This window comes from Leopardus geoffroyi, chromosome C1 (assembly GCF_018350155.1).
Source record: "Leopardus geoffroyi isolate Oge1 chromosome C1, O.geoffroyi_Oge1_pat1.0, whole genome shotgun sequence".
Classification (NCBI taxonomy): Eukaryota; Metazoa; Chordata; class Mammalia; order Carnivora; family Felidae; genus Leopardus; species Leopardus geoffroyi.
Window position 1 is genome coordinate 104,446,350 of NC_059328.1, and position 12,890 is coordinate 104,459,239.

The window sequence follows — 12,890 nt, forward strand, 5'->3', positions numbered from 1 at the left end:
ACAGGGTGGTTTTTTTAACTCTTCGAGTGGGACGCAGTTTCCGACCGGGGGATCCTGCTCTATGTCCAGGAAAGAAGTCCCGCGGGCCCCGCGCCACGCTGGGCGCCTCGCAGCCGCGTCCCCCGCGCTCCGCCGCCACCGCCTCCTCGGGATTCGGGGACCCACGAGCCGGGTTCCCAGAGCAGCGCGCTCCGCACAGACACTGCAGCCACGGCGGCGGGGGGCGGGGGGGGGGGGCCTGCCAGCACCGCCCCTCGTCGGGCTCACCCTCAGGCCTCAGGGTGAAAGCCACGGGCTGCGGCCACTGAACGCTGCACCGCAACGCACCTCACGCGGCGCGTCCCGTAATTGCACACTTTGTCTCTGAGTCAGTTTGTGATTTGAGAGTGTTCTGGTTTTGAGGTCGATGGTTCACAGACCTAAACTGGAAGTATTACCGGGGTGTTTTTGAAGCAAGGAATTGAATTCCTATTCTCCATTGATTGAGCTGTCAGACGAGCTGATAAACTCCCAGATCGGCCCAGCCCAGGAGATTACGGTTGGTCAGAGAGCAGTACTTCCCTGTCCCTAGGAGGGCCCACAGCCACTGAAAAGTATCACTGCTGTAACTTAAATAAAATCAGTTCTCATCATATCCAGTCTTTACGCAGTGTTGCGCCCCAATACCAGTCAATGATTGTACGCACAGTGCCCTGTCCCAGGCATAGTCAACCATTGAATCCTTTCAACAGGCCCACCTCATATCACTGTCCTCATTTTCCATGTAAGAAAACTGACATCCGGAAAGATTAAGCAACCTGTCCAGTCACTCAGCCAGTGAGTGGGATTGGAAAGCAGGAATTTGGACTGAAGACATCCTGGCTCCAGAAGATAGGCTGAGAACCACAATGTTTATACTCCTCCTCCTTTTAAAACCCGCTAAAAATGCTGGACAAGAAATTTAAGTCTATATAAATTCTTTTAAAAAAAACACCTAGGAGGAACCATGCAACACGCATCAAACTATCCGAACATCCTTATGACCCCACTGCCTCCCGCAAACCCTTCTTATGCCCACAAGTGCTCCCTCAAACTCTCCAACTTAAACACGCTTCCTGCCAGAACCAGGTTTTCCCTCCCCTTCATGTTTTCCTCTCACCTACCCCACACCTCTTTCATATCTATTCTGTTTTTTCACTTCCAGGACATTCATTTTTTAGGTTTAAAACTATGAAAAATAGGGGCGCCTGGCTGGCTTAGTCCATAGAGCATGCGACTCTCGGTCTCAGGGTCTTGAGATCAAGCCCCACCTCGGGCATCAAACAAACAAACAAACAAACAGAAGAAGATAAGCATTCATCCTTATCCCGCCACCTGGAATTAACTACTTCTAACATCTTTACCTATTTTTCTTCAATTCTATTTTTAAGTTGTTCTAAATTTTTTGCAAAAGCTATACATGGTAAAATTACACAAATGGTAAAATGCAAATGATGTACAAAATACGTGTATGTAAAATTTTGAAACAGCTTAAAATAAAAAATAATTTTGTATGCATTAGGTAATTACTAATGGAGTCATATTTGATAAATCTATAGGGAGGATATATTTACAAATATTCTTTTATAAAAAACTGAGCTCTTATAGAGCCTATTTTTATTTGAAAGTATTCAGTTTAATAGGGCATGAATTTCACGGAAGAAAAAGATACAAAACAAATATGGAGGGATTGTTCACTACATGAGTGGTGGTTTTCTAAAAGAACTTTCCAAGGCTAATACTAATTAATTGCACTTTCAGACACTAAAATTGGAATGATTTGTTTTTAAAACCAAATGTCTTAAGGTGTAATTTGTAAATAATACAATGGATCCATTTCAAGTTTGATGAGTTTTGACAAGTTGGATGCACCCAGGCAACCACTACCCTGTTCAAGAGCAAAGAACATTTCTATTGCTCCAAAATGTCTTCTTGTGCCCGTTTGCAGCCAATCCCTCACACCACCTCCTGTCCCAGGCAATCAGTGATCTAGTTTTGTCACTATGGCTTAGTTTTGCCCGTTCTAGATACTGACATGGATGGAACCACAGAGTATGTGTGGGAGGCTGGGCCCCGGTGCCAGGCTGAGACCAGGTCGAGCAACGGTTCCCTGTTGACTCAGCCAACCCGGTGGTTCCCCCTCCCATTCCCCCACTTTCAAGGGCATACGAAAGCCTTGTCAAGGCTGAGAAAGTTAATTCCTGAAGCCTGTGGTCTGCGGGTGTTGGCAGTAATGTTATCTCCCCTTTTTCTACCCCGAGTCAAATAGAAACAAACATGGGAACTGTGTTTTGCTAGCAATCTATCAACAAGGTCTTGTGACCCGTTCAGTAAGTTCACAAGGTACACAGAACTAAATGTTTTGGCTGGCAGTGATCATGTGAAACCTGTTTATTCTTAGAATGACCTGATCCATAAGAGTCTTCTATTATAAAAGATTGTGTACAGCAACAATAAAGCCGTCACTTGGGCCATCAGCCCATGGGACCCTCCTGTTCCCAAACTGTCTTCTCTTCTCTCTTTTTTTCTTACATTCCCCTACCCTCAGGACCCTGATCTCGGTGTTTGTTGCGCCGGTCGCAACAAGTATGTACTCTTTTTGTCACTCAGCATGCCGTTTTTGAGGTTCATCTTCTACTTTCAGTGTCCTCAATACTCGAGACGCATTCCAGTGTACTTTTTTAGTCTTCTTTGGACCTGCCCTTGTCTGTATACAACCCCTTCCCCAACTCTACTCCCTACCTCCAACTCAACTCCTGCTCCTAGTCTCTCCAGTGGTCTCAGCAGCTTCTGAATGCTGTTCCTGAGCTACCCACCAGGGAGGCTTGATGGTTCTTCCCGCCATGGCCCTGCCGTTTGTTTTTGGTCAAGTAGTTTCTATTTGCCAGGACAACTGTGGATCAGAAGTGAGCAAGTTAAGAAGACATCCTGGGAATTGGCAAAATGTGCACGACTGTCGACACTGGACCTGGTCGGTTTTCCTATAAACCGGAGTTGGATATACCACCGCAACAGCATTTTCAGACAGGGAAACCCTAAAATTACTTACTTGAGAGCTAAAAAAAAAAAAAAAAAAAAAAAGTTACTTACAATTCTTGCTGCCATCTTATTAAGGAAGCTTCCTAATTTGCCACACTACTGCCACACTTCCTAATTTGCACACTAGTGCAGGTGCAAACTGGAGGCTGAGAGAGAGCTAGTGTTTTCGTGTCCATAAAGGTGTCAAGAAAGAGCCTGAGAGAAGAGATGGAAGGAAGGGAAAACCAAAGCCAGAAATAGAAAAAGCTGCTTTGGGGTGGGAAGGATGAGTGGGTGGTGGCTTTGGAATTGGCTAGTAACGGCTTTAAGGCGTAAAAAAGCAAGACAGACACCAAACAGGGAAACTAACGCTTAAAAAATGAAGTCTTAGGCAAGATTAGGTATTTAAAGAGTAGGACGCAGCAAGGCAGCCTAGTTGCAGCCTCTCACAAGAGGAGAAACTGGTCACCTTTGACTCCCAAGACTCTCTAGTGTAGGTTTTTCTGGTTGGATCACAAGGCTTCCGGCCAAGATTCAGGTCTGACTGCGGTTCTGATTTGCAGGGAATATAACGTGTAAAATTCAGAGCTGCTTCCTCGTGTAGCCTAAACATGTTACGAACGGAAACGAAGCTAGACCACGGAACAGGCAGTTTCTCCCTAGCTTTTGGAGATGTGTGCACCATGGCCTTGGCCTACGCAGCACGAACCACCCACAAAGAGTTCCTTTGAGCCTGTACACTAAAGAAGGCACCTACGAAAAAACACACCTGTTCACGCGAACTGCGTGCACTACGGTGCCCTCGCACGTGTTATATCCGTAATAAACACACCTTCGACCTGAATATACACGCAGGAGCACACACCTTCCATACCCAAAAGCACCAATACGTAAAGCTATAAGGTAAAACAGAGGCAAAACTCAAAAAAAACCTAAGCTCTCAGAGAACAGCAGCAACGCATAAAACCGGGTAAAACAAACAAAGCAAAAGCCAGCTCGGCTGAGCCAAGACACCACTCCTCAGAGCAGCACATTCTCCTCTGTCTTTACCACCACGAAGGATCAGGGGAAAGCGCGAACGCAGTCCCCCACTACCACAAATTATGCAGTCGAGTTTCCCACATTTGGGGAAATCGCAGGGGTCAGCACATCCCGAGTGCAATGGATAAGCCTCGCCCTGGGAAAACCACCTGCCTGATCATGGTGTCTCCCCTGCCAGGTAAGTATGGCTTCCCACGCCTCCGCCCCACTACACCCTCTCACGCCTGACACTCTCTACACACGGTCACTTCCGTCCACACACCCCCGAGCCTCCCTAAAACTTTGACACACGCAGCACACGCACTTGCAACCAACAGTCCTGGAATGGCTCCCACAGCACGCGAGATCATACGCTATTTAAGCGGTAGTTACCGAAGCAGCAGCCCCTGCGCTCCCCTATTTACATAGCACACGCCCTATCCGTGACGTCATGGGAACGCGCCTTCCCTCCAGCCCATGCCTCGCCCTTGCCCCCTCCTCAATAGAGCCAGCCAACCCTCAGGAGGGTGAAATTGGCTTGTCCCTCTTTTCCCCCAAGTGCCCGCCTGCTGGGGCAGAGGGTGTGAGTTCTGAACCTCCGGCCGGCGGGGAACCTGTCTGGCAGGCTGCTGGCGCCCGTGTACCTTTCTTTAAATAAATAAGGCCTTTTGCAGCGCCTGAGTGGCTCAGTCCCCTTAGGGTCTGATTCTCGGTTTGGGTTCTCTCGCTTCGTCTCTCTCCCTGCCCCTCCCCTACTCACAAGCGCACATGTGTGCGCGCTCGCGCGCGCGCGCGCGCGCTCTCTCTCCCTCTCTCTCTCAAAGTAAATAAACATTAACAAAAATTACCTTTCAATGTGTAGAGCGCAACATTTAGGACTACAAAGGAAAGGGTTCCTTTCAAGTTCGGTGAATTACCTCTGCGATGCATTTCAAAAAATTTTTGAAGCTATCCGGTATGGAAAGAAACTGAATTTATGAAACTAGACACAACAGCCAGGTGACTGCAAACCAACCCTTCTGTTTTTACCCCTATTGGTGTTCCAGGCTGGAAACCCAGCTTCAAGGCTATGTGAACATTAAAAGTAGATTCTATTCTGTTGCTCAAATCACAAAACATTTACTGAAAAGTTCTCCTCTGGAAACGGTAAAGCAAGGGCTCTGTGGCCACTGAGGCCACTGAAGGACATGGCAACAGGGGTTAGGTGACAGTGTCGCAACTGAATGTGAATCAAGTTTGATCCAGACCCCATTCCCTGAATCCTGGCAGCCGGATGCACTGTCCAGGTGCGAGTGAAGAAATACTTTCCGGAGAATCTGACCAGCCTTGTAACAGAAACACCATGTCCGACTCCATATTGCTTCTATTTCCCTTGCTGCTGCATCTTACAGCTTAGAATTATCTGCTTGCTTAGCTCTACACTGGGCATGTGACAGCTAAGATTTGCAAAATCTGCTTTGCACCTGAAATCTACCTCACCTGAGGAGACAAGGAAGTAGGTACAGAAAGGACTATGCTCTGTTTAAGATGTACAGGATCGACATGACCAGATTCCTGTACACAGAGATCAACTGACCAAGGACAAAAACCTACACGGCCTCCCTCAGAGGTCTGCAGATGTCAGCCACCTTTTGACTCCAGCCCCCTCCCACTTCCCCCTTTTGCCAACATAAAAGAAACTTGGATTTCATGCCAAGAGGAGATGGTTCTTTGGGAGAATAGTCCACCATTTCCTCGGTTTGCTGGATTTCTGAATACAGTCGCTTTCTTTGTCCCCACATCTTGCCTCTCCATTTGCCTGTCACACAGGGAGCAGGAGGAGCTTGGACTCGCTAACAGCCTGAGAGGAAAGACGTGGCATCAGCCTGTAAGGGATTGCCTGGAGAGATTTGGCTTTAGATACTGCAGTCGGGGAAACAAACTTCCATATAAAACCGAGGGCAACTCCCAAAGACGGCAAGGAGAACTGTGGATTTACAGCCAAAGGAAAGAGTGAGGGAGTCCGTGACTGGAAAATTGCTACAAGGAACTTGTTTAGATATCAAGGATGGGGGGGATTCTTGCTGGAACTGGGCTTGGAAGGCTGAGGACTAGGACTAACTGAGGGCCCCAGGAGCCTGACTTAAGTTAGTCAACGAGGGAGTCCTTGCCAACCCTACAGTGACGCTCCTGTTAAAAAGCAAAAGCCAAGCAAGAAGAGCAAAGGCTTATTTATTCAGGGCTTGCGTTTTTGCAGAGACTGAAATGAAAGGAAGGCAGAGGAGTGGGAGAACTTTACAGTAGAAAAATGGGAAGGCTTCGGGTGTGCCCTGATCGGAGGCCGTTGGCATGGGTAAGCTGTAGGCAGGTATTACCCTGAAAAAGAACAGTTATTTTCCCAGCAAAAATGGGCTTATTTGGGAACAGCAGAGAAATGCAATCCAGGACATTCATGCTATGGCAGAGCCACAGGCAAGCTGAATAAACAAAGGAGGGGAATATCACTAGATGGAGGAGAAGGAGGCAGTTGAGAGAGGCTGTTTTGAAGTAAAGTCCATTGGAGAAAAGCGAGAGTTCAGCAGGGTGATGACTGTTTCTCATTGGCTCCCTCCGCGCGGGGGGGGGGGGGGGGGGGGGAGGGGGGGAGGGGGAGGTGGTCGTCAATTTCTTGTAGGAGATGCAATATACATTCTTCTTCCTATTGGGGTCTGTCATTGATGACTCTTTCCCGTTGAGAATTCTTCTGTTGGGGTCTACAATTGGCAATTCTTCCTGTAATTCATGTTGAGTGGTATAGCTCCCCCTTCTGGCCTCCCAACTCCATTCTAGTGAGGTTTCCCATTCTTAATTTTCACACTGGCTGACTAGAATTTAGAGGTATCCTGTGAGGTTGGTGGGGGTGCATACCTGGCTTTCTCTGGTTGGTCCTAAGTTGGAAGCAGGAACAAACACGAGGGAAATTGTCAATTACCAAGTCCTGGCATTGTGGATGGGTCTACTGGCATGCTCAGACTGTTCTAACAGAACACCACAGACTGCCTTAAACAACAGCAATTGATTTCTCACAGTTCTGGAGGGTGGGAAGTCCAAGATCCAGGTGCCATCAGGGTAGGTTTCGAATCTGGCCAAATATGCTACCCCCAAATAGGCCACTTTGGCTTAAGGATTATTTTCAGCGAAGGGCATGCTTGAAAAACAGATGCAAGAGTGCTCTGACCTCCTTTCCTCTTCCTAACAGCAGAAGATAAAATTGCCATGGGAAAGATGCCCTCCCTATACCAGGAGGAGAGAAAGGTTCTTGTCACCAGATTTAGGAAGTCGAGGCTGAGAGAAATCTATACAAACAGACCTGGTTAAAGTAACCCTGATCTGTCTTTTGCCTCCTCGTATATTTTGGTTCCTTTTCGTAATTACTACTCTTTGCCGCACCTAGTACATGACCACTTAGGTCTAAGTACTTTCTGGATCTTTCTTCTTCCTTGGAAGCTCCCATGTGCATGGGAAGGATGTCTATGTTCTTCTCCTGCTAATCTGTTTTATGCCAACTTAATGCTGAGGCCCAGCCTGAGACCTTAAGAGGGTAGGGGAAAGAGTTTAGCCTCCCCTACAGCTTCCTTCTGAGGCCTCTTGTCATGGCTTATAGGCAGCCCCCTCTTGCCATGTGCTCACAGGACCTCTGCTAAGAAGAGGGGGAGGGGAGGGTGTTGAGGAAAACATATCTTGAGTTTTCACTGCCCCAGAGGTGTTAATCCAGGTGTAGCAGGTGGTGCTGGCCACAGCACAGACACCTCTTTGCTCCGCTAAAAAATAATCAAGAGCTATTTTATTATCAAGAACCATTTTGGGGGTGGCTGGGTGGCTCAGTGCCTCAGTCGGTTGAGCCTCCCACTTCGGCTCAGGTCATGACCTTGCGGTCCGTGGGTTCGAGCCCCGCGGCGAGCCCCGCGTCTGGCTCTGTGCTGACAGCTCGGAGCCTGGAGCCTGCTTCAGATTCTGGCTCTCCCCCTCTCTCTGTCCCTCCCCCACTCACGCTCTGTCTCTCTCAAAAATAAATAAACATTAATTGTTTTTTTTGTTTTTTTTTTTTAAAGAACAACTTTGGCCAGAGAGTCTAACGATCTTTGCTGGGCAATTACTGCTTTAGCAGATTCTGCAATAACTTTAAGAATTAAGAAGTTCCTGATCATAGATAGCCTCATTTATTTTTATCCCTTGTCAGGGAGCAGGGATCTGCCAGTAAGAGTCATGAATCCTGACTCATGAAAGCCTCCTGGTAGGTCCTCTCTAACTCACAATGTACACAGGGATTCGGCCAATGAGATGTCTCATTTTGCTTGTGACAAGCTAGGGGCAGAATGAGATTTTGTCCTAGACTTAAATAAAAGGTTGTTCTAAGTTCCAGAGGTTCCCCCCCCCCCCCCCCCCCCCCCCCCCCCCGTTAGCAATGGTCTGGGGGATAAAGACGAAGGTGTTATCTTTCCAGGCCAATGCCAGAGTAAAGGCATTCTCCTTAAAGGAGAAGGCGTTTCACATTTAGTTCAAGTATGAAATCTTGATCTGTTGTCTTGGGTGGGAGCAGTCTACCTCAAAGGCAACTGCTTCTTTTCATCACTTTGATTTGAAAGTCTCCAGCATCGACACAGGCCCAGGTATCAGGTGGAACGTTTTTTAGCTGTGTGATGTGTACCCAAGGGTCCATGCTTCCCAGTTTTGTGGCAGTATTTGTGGTCAGGAGCACTTGGTTAGATCCCTCCGAATGAGGCTCACGGGCAGTCTTCCTCTGATGACATTTCCAGAATACCCAGTCACCGGGCTACACAGACTGTGACCAACAGAATCTTTTAAATTGGGATCTGGGAAGTCTTCTTTAACCTACTGATGATAGATGTGCCTGAGTAGAAGACACTACAGACTTACAGCAGCTGGTAATCCTAGCATGAGGTGACAAGGGAACAACATAAGGTTACACACTGACAGAACTCTGAGAAGTCTGCAAGGTTTTTGTTAAGGTTTGTATTTTTCCAGTGATATGGAGATTGTGGGGGGTGCACGGCAAGTAGAAAACACACTTTCTTTCTTCCTTTCTTTCTTTTTTAAATTTTTAAGTTTATTTATTTATTTGGAGAGAGAGAGAGAGTGAGCAAGCATGAGCGGGGGAGCGGCAGAGGGCGAGGGGGAGAGAGAATCCCAAGCAGGCTCCACACTGTCAGTGCAGAGCCCCATGCAGGGCTCGAACTCACCAACCGTGAGATCATGACCTAAGCCTAAATCAAGAGTCTAGACGCTTAATCCACTGAGCCACCCAGGCCCCCCGGAAACACACATTGTAACAGCTTTTTTTCTTACTGTGGGAGCATCAGCCCGTCTGGAAAACGTAACATACCAGGGCGAGAATATATTGATGACCTGTTCTAGGTGGCAACTGGATGAAGGCCAGCTGCAGGTGTTCAAAGGGTCCAGAGGGAGGTTTGAGGCCTTTAGAACAAAAATAGCTTTTCCAGGATTACAGACCTGACTGGTCAGACATTGCTGGTAGACTAATTTTGCAATTTTATACGTCTCCCCACACTATGGTAGGTGAAGGAATACAAAAACCAAAATACAGGATTTGTCAGAGAGCCCGGAAGAACAAACTGGCCGTCTTGGTTTTCCACTGGCCCCAAATGTTCTCGTACTTCACAGCCGTTGTTCACTCAACCTTACTTTTTCTGATTCAGGAGCAGATTGCCTGGCATGTGATGGGACGTTAGGATGACAAAATCCTGGCAACGTGGGGCCATTCTTTGCGGAAGCAGAATGGGATTTCACCACCTGTGTCATCTTTATAGAGTCTGTTGCTATTGTCTTGCATTTTAGAAAGGCTCCATTTCCCTCGAGCGGCTCAGGTCATGTTCTCACAGATCATGAGTTCGAGCCCCGTGTCAGCTCTGTGCTGACAGCTCCGAGCCCGGAGCCTGCTTCACATTCTGTGTCTCCCTCTCTCTCTGCCCCTCTCCCACTCACGCTCTGTCTCTTTCTCTCAAAAAGAGGTAAACGTTAAAACAATTGCTTTAAATAAAATAAGAACATAAAAAAAAATTTAGAAAGGCTTCCATCTCTGCTGTTTTTCTGCTTGGGCCCCACTTCCTCATGTTCCATATTTTGCCTCTGAATAAGCCAAAGAAGCCATGTTTCCACTTCAAGGGGGAAGCAAGAAAGTTAATCATCCCCTGAGTTTTGTCCTAGGCCCCAAATACCTGTTAACACCCGAGAAGAGCCAGAGCCCAAACATGTTCCAGGACATTAGCTTCCCACAAACCTTAGCTGATGCTGGCGTCAATAGCCCTGCCTTCGGGAATTTATGGAATAACTCCTATTGTTCGCCTGGCAGTCACCTTTGTTTGGACCCTACCTTGGACTCCTGAAGAGACATGTACTCTCGACTCTTCTCCAACATAAACCCCTAGCCCCAAGCAACAACGAGACTTTTTCTCCTTTACTGAAGTCTCAGAAGTCTTTCTGAGTCTCCCAGACACTTGGTCTGCTAGTCTCCATCTGTCACTCACCCTGTTCAATAAACTTTATTTTCACTTTCTCTGGCTCCTGTTTGATCTCGATCCTTCGTGAAACCAAGGGCCCTCTTGGCCAGTCCTGTGGGACCCGCCCCTAGGTCTCCGGACCCAGCCTGCCTGCATCACCAGTATTCTTTAGATTTGCAAATTTATAAATGTATTTTACAATTTCCAGAAGCACTTGCCTTTTTAAATTTTCCTAATGTGGCACTAACACATTGAAGTATCTTTTAGTTTCTCTGTAATAAGAGGCCAAAAGTAGATAAACCTATTATTTAGTCATTAATGTTTTGATATTTTGTCTTATTTGGAAATGGTCTAGATATTTAATGAGTTCAACTTATCGTTTAACCCAACTTAGCAAAACTGTAAGGTTTTAGGTTACCAAAAAGAAAACTATTTAAGTAGACACAACATGAATTTATTTGGCTAAAGTTGATTTTACTCCAGTAGAGCAGAAGTTTTATATTTAATGCTGATAACTCTAAAGATGTGTCCGTTTTAATTAAACCATCAACCTTGGGGTGCCTGGGTGGCTCGGTCGGTTAAGCGTCTGACTTCAGCTCAGGTCATGAACTTGGGGTTTGTGTGTTCGAGCCTTTCCCAAATCCAGAGTCGCTCTCAAAGATAGCCAAAACGAAGAGCCAACGACTTGCATGTTCCAGGCAGACAGCCTGGCCCAGTAATGCAAAATCAGACAAACAGGAAGACCATAGCTATCCGTGGGACACAAAGGATCAATATAATGGGTTTGGATTTGAAAAGAAAGGGACAATGTGAAACTTTATTTTTCTTAGTTGGGCACTACAGATAGAGATCCAGAACTGATTCTGGTAAGAATTTTCACTCTGGGGGCACCTGGGTGGCTCAGTCGGTTAAGCGTCCGACTCTTGGTTTCAGCTCAGGTCATGATCTCATGGTTTTGTGAGTTTGAGCCCCCCATCCCCCATCAGGCTCTGTGCTGGGATTCTCTCTCTCTCTCTCTCTCTCTCTCTCTCTCTCTCTCTCTCCATCTCTGCCCCTCTCCTGCTCACACTGTCTCTGTCTCTCTCAAAATGAATAAATTAAAAAAAAAGAAAAGAATTTTTGCTCTTCACTGGCTTCTGCCAGTTTTCTCAGGACCCCCTCCCTCTGCAGTATCCTCAGTATCTACCAGTTTCCCCTTGCCTATTTAAAGAATTATATAGCAGTTTACCAGAAAATCCCTCACGGTTTCATCAACTCTGGGAGGGGCCCACAGGGGCCCTCCTTTGAAGGTAGGTATAGGAGAATCTGTAAGGCCATTAACTCAGAAGGCTTTTGTTTACAGTTGTGTGGTCTTTTCCGAGTGGAAAAGCAATTGGGACAGAGGATCACTAGAAGGAGTCCTCAAAGGAGGACAGAGGGGAGCAAAAGGAGTCACATCAGTGTTACAGTCTTTTGTTTTAGGTACCTCTTACATCCTTTTTCTCCATTAGCCTTTTGCAGTGAATCTCTCAATGAATCGGAAGGCTTCTGGAGGTTTTTCTTGCCAATTAACACAGTTATCCCATTCTGTTTAATTTGAGAACCTTTACTTTTAAGTGCACTTCTTAAATTGTCTTACCTACTTGGAATGTTCCCCGTCGTGGCCATTGTAATTCCAAGTTGTTTTTAGTAAAATTTCGCCATTTCTACACATATGCACAGCTCCTGGCACCATAGTTTTTAGACATAAAGTTAAGCAGGTGTGCCAGAAGGTGGCGGGCTTGGCTCTTTAGAATTTAAGGATCCTATTAGCTAAGCCCTGTTCACACAAAACCAGACAAACGTAGGCACTTCAACACACCAGCAGTAACCAAAAGATATTACTGGCAAAGAGAAGGCCCTGCACACCACCAGCGATTCCCAACATGGACTAAACCAGTAGACTCCAGTAAATGGAGACTGTGGACTGGAAAAGGAGACAGGACTCCAACGTGTACTTGTGGACTGAACGAAGGGCTAAGGACTGCCGCTCTGTTGGAACCTCCCGTCAGTCTACACTACCCCACGACCCCTAGACTGGGAAACCAGTTAGATCAGTAGCTCGAACACACACACAAAAGCGGAGCTCAAGCCAAGACAGACTTACTAGTAGTCCTCAGAAGTGGCGAGAAAGGCAGTGAGCTCACAAGGCACCATGCCTGTTTCTCATTGTCCCCGAATGCCATCAGAAGTACACTTTGGATCCCCATGCTGCACCAAATCTCTTAAAAATACCCAATTCAACCTAGTAAATTTGAAGATCTAATTGGCTTCATTAAATGATTCACGAATCAGGCAGCAGCCCATCTAGCAAGTACA

At 46.8% G+C, this 12,890-nt stretch overlaps 1 non-coding gene across 1 annotated transcript; it reads right to left on the reverse strand.

Moving 5' to 3' along the window:
• Positions 1-4,099: 4,099 nt before the first annotated feature.
• LOC123600278 lies at positions 4,100-4,263 on the reverse strand. The gene has a single exon (XR_006713635.1). It is a non-coding gene; the product is annotated as a U1 spliceosomal RNA (small nuclear RNA).
• Positions 4,264-12,890: the final 8,627 nt, after the last annotated feature.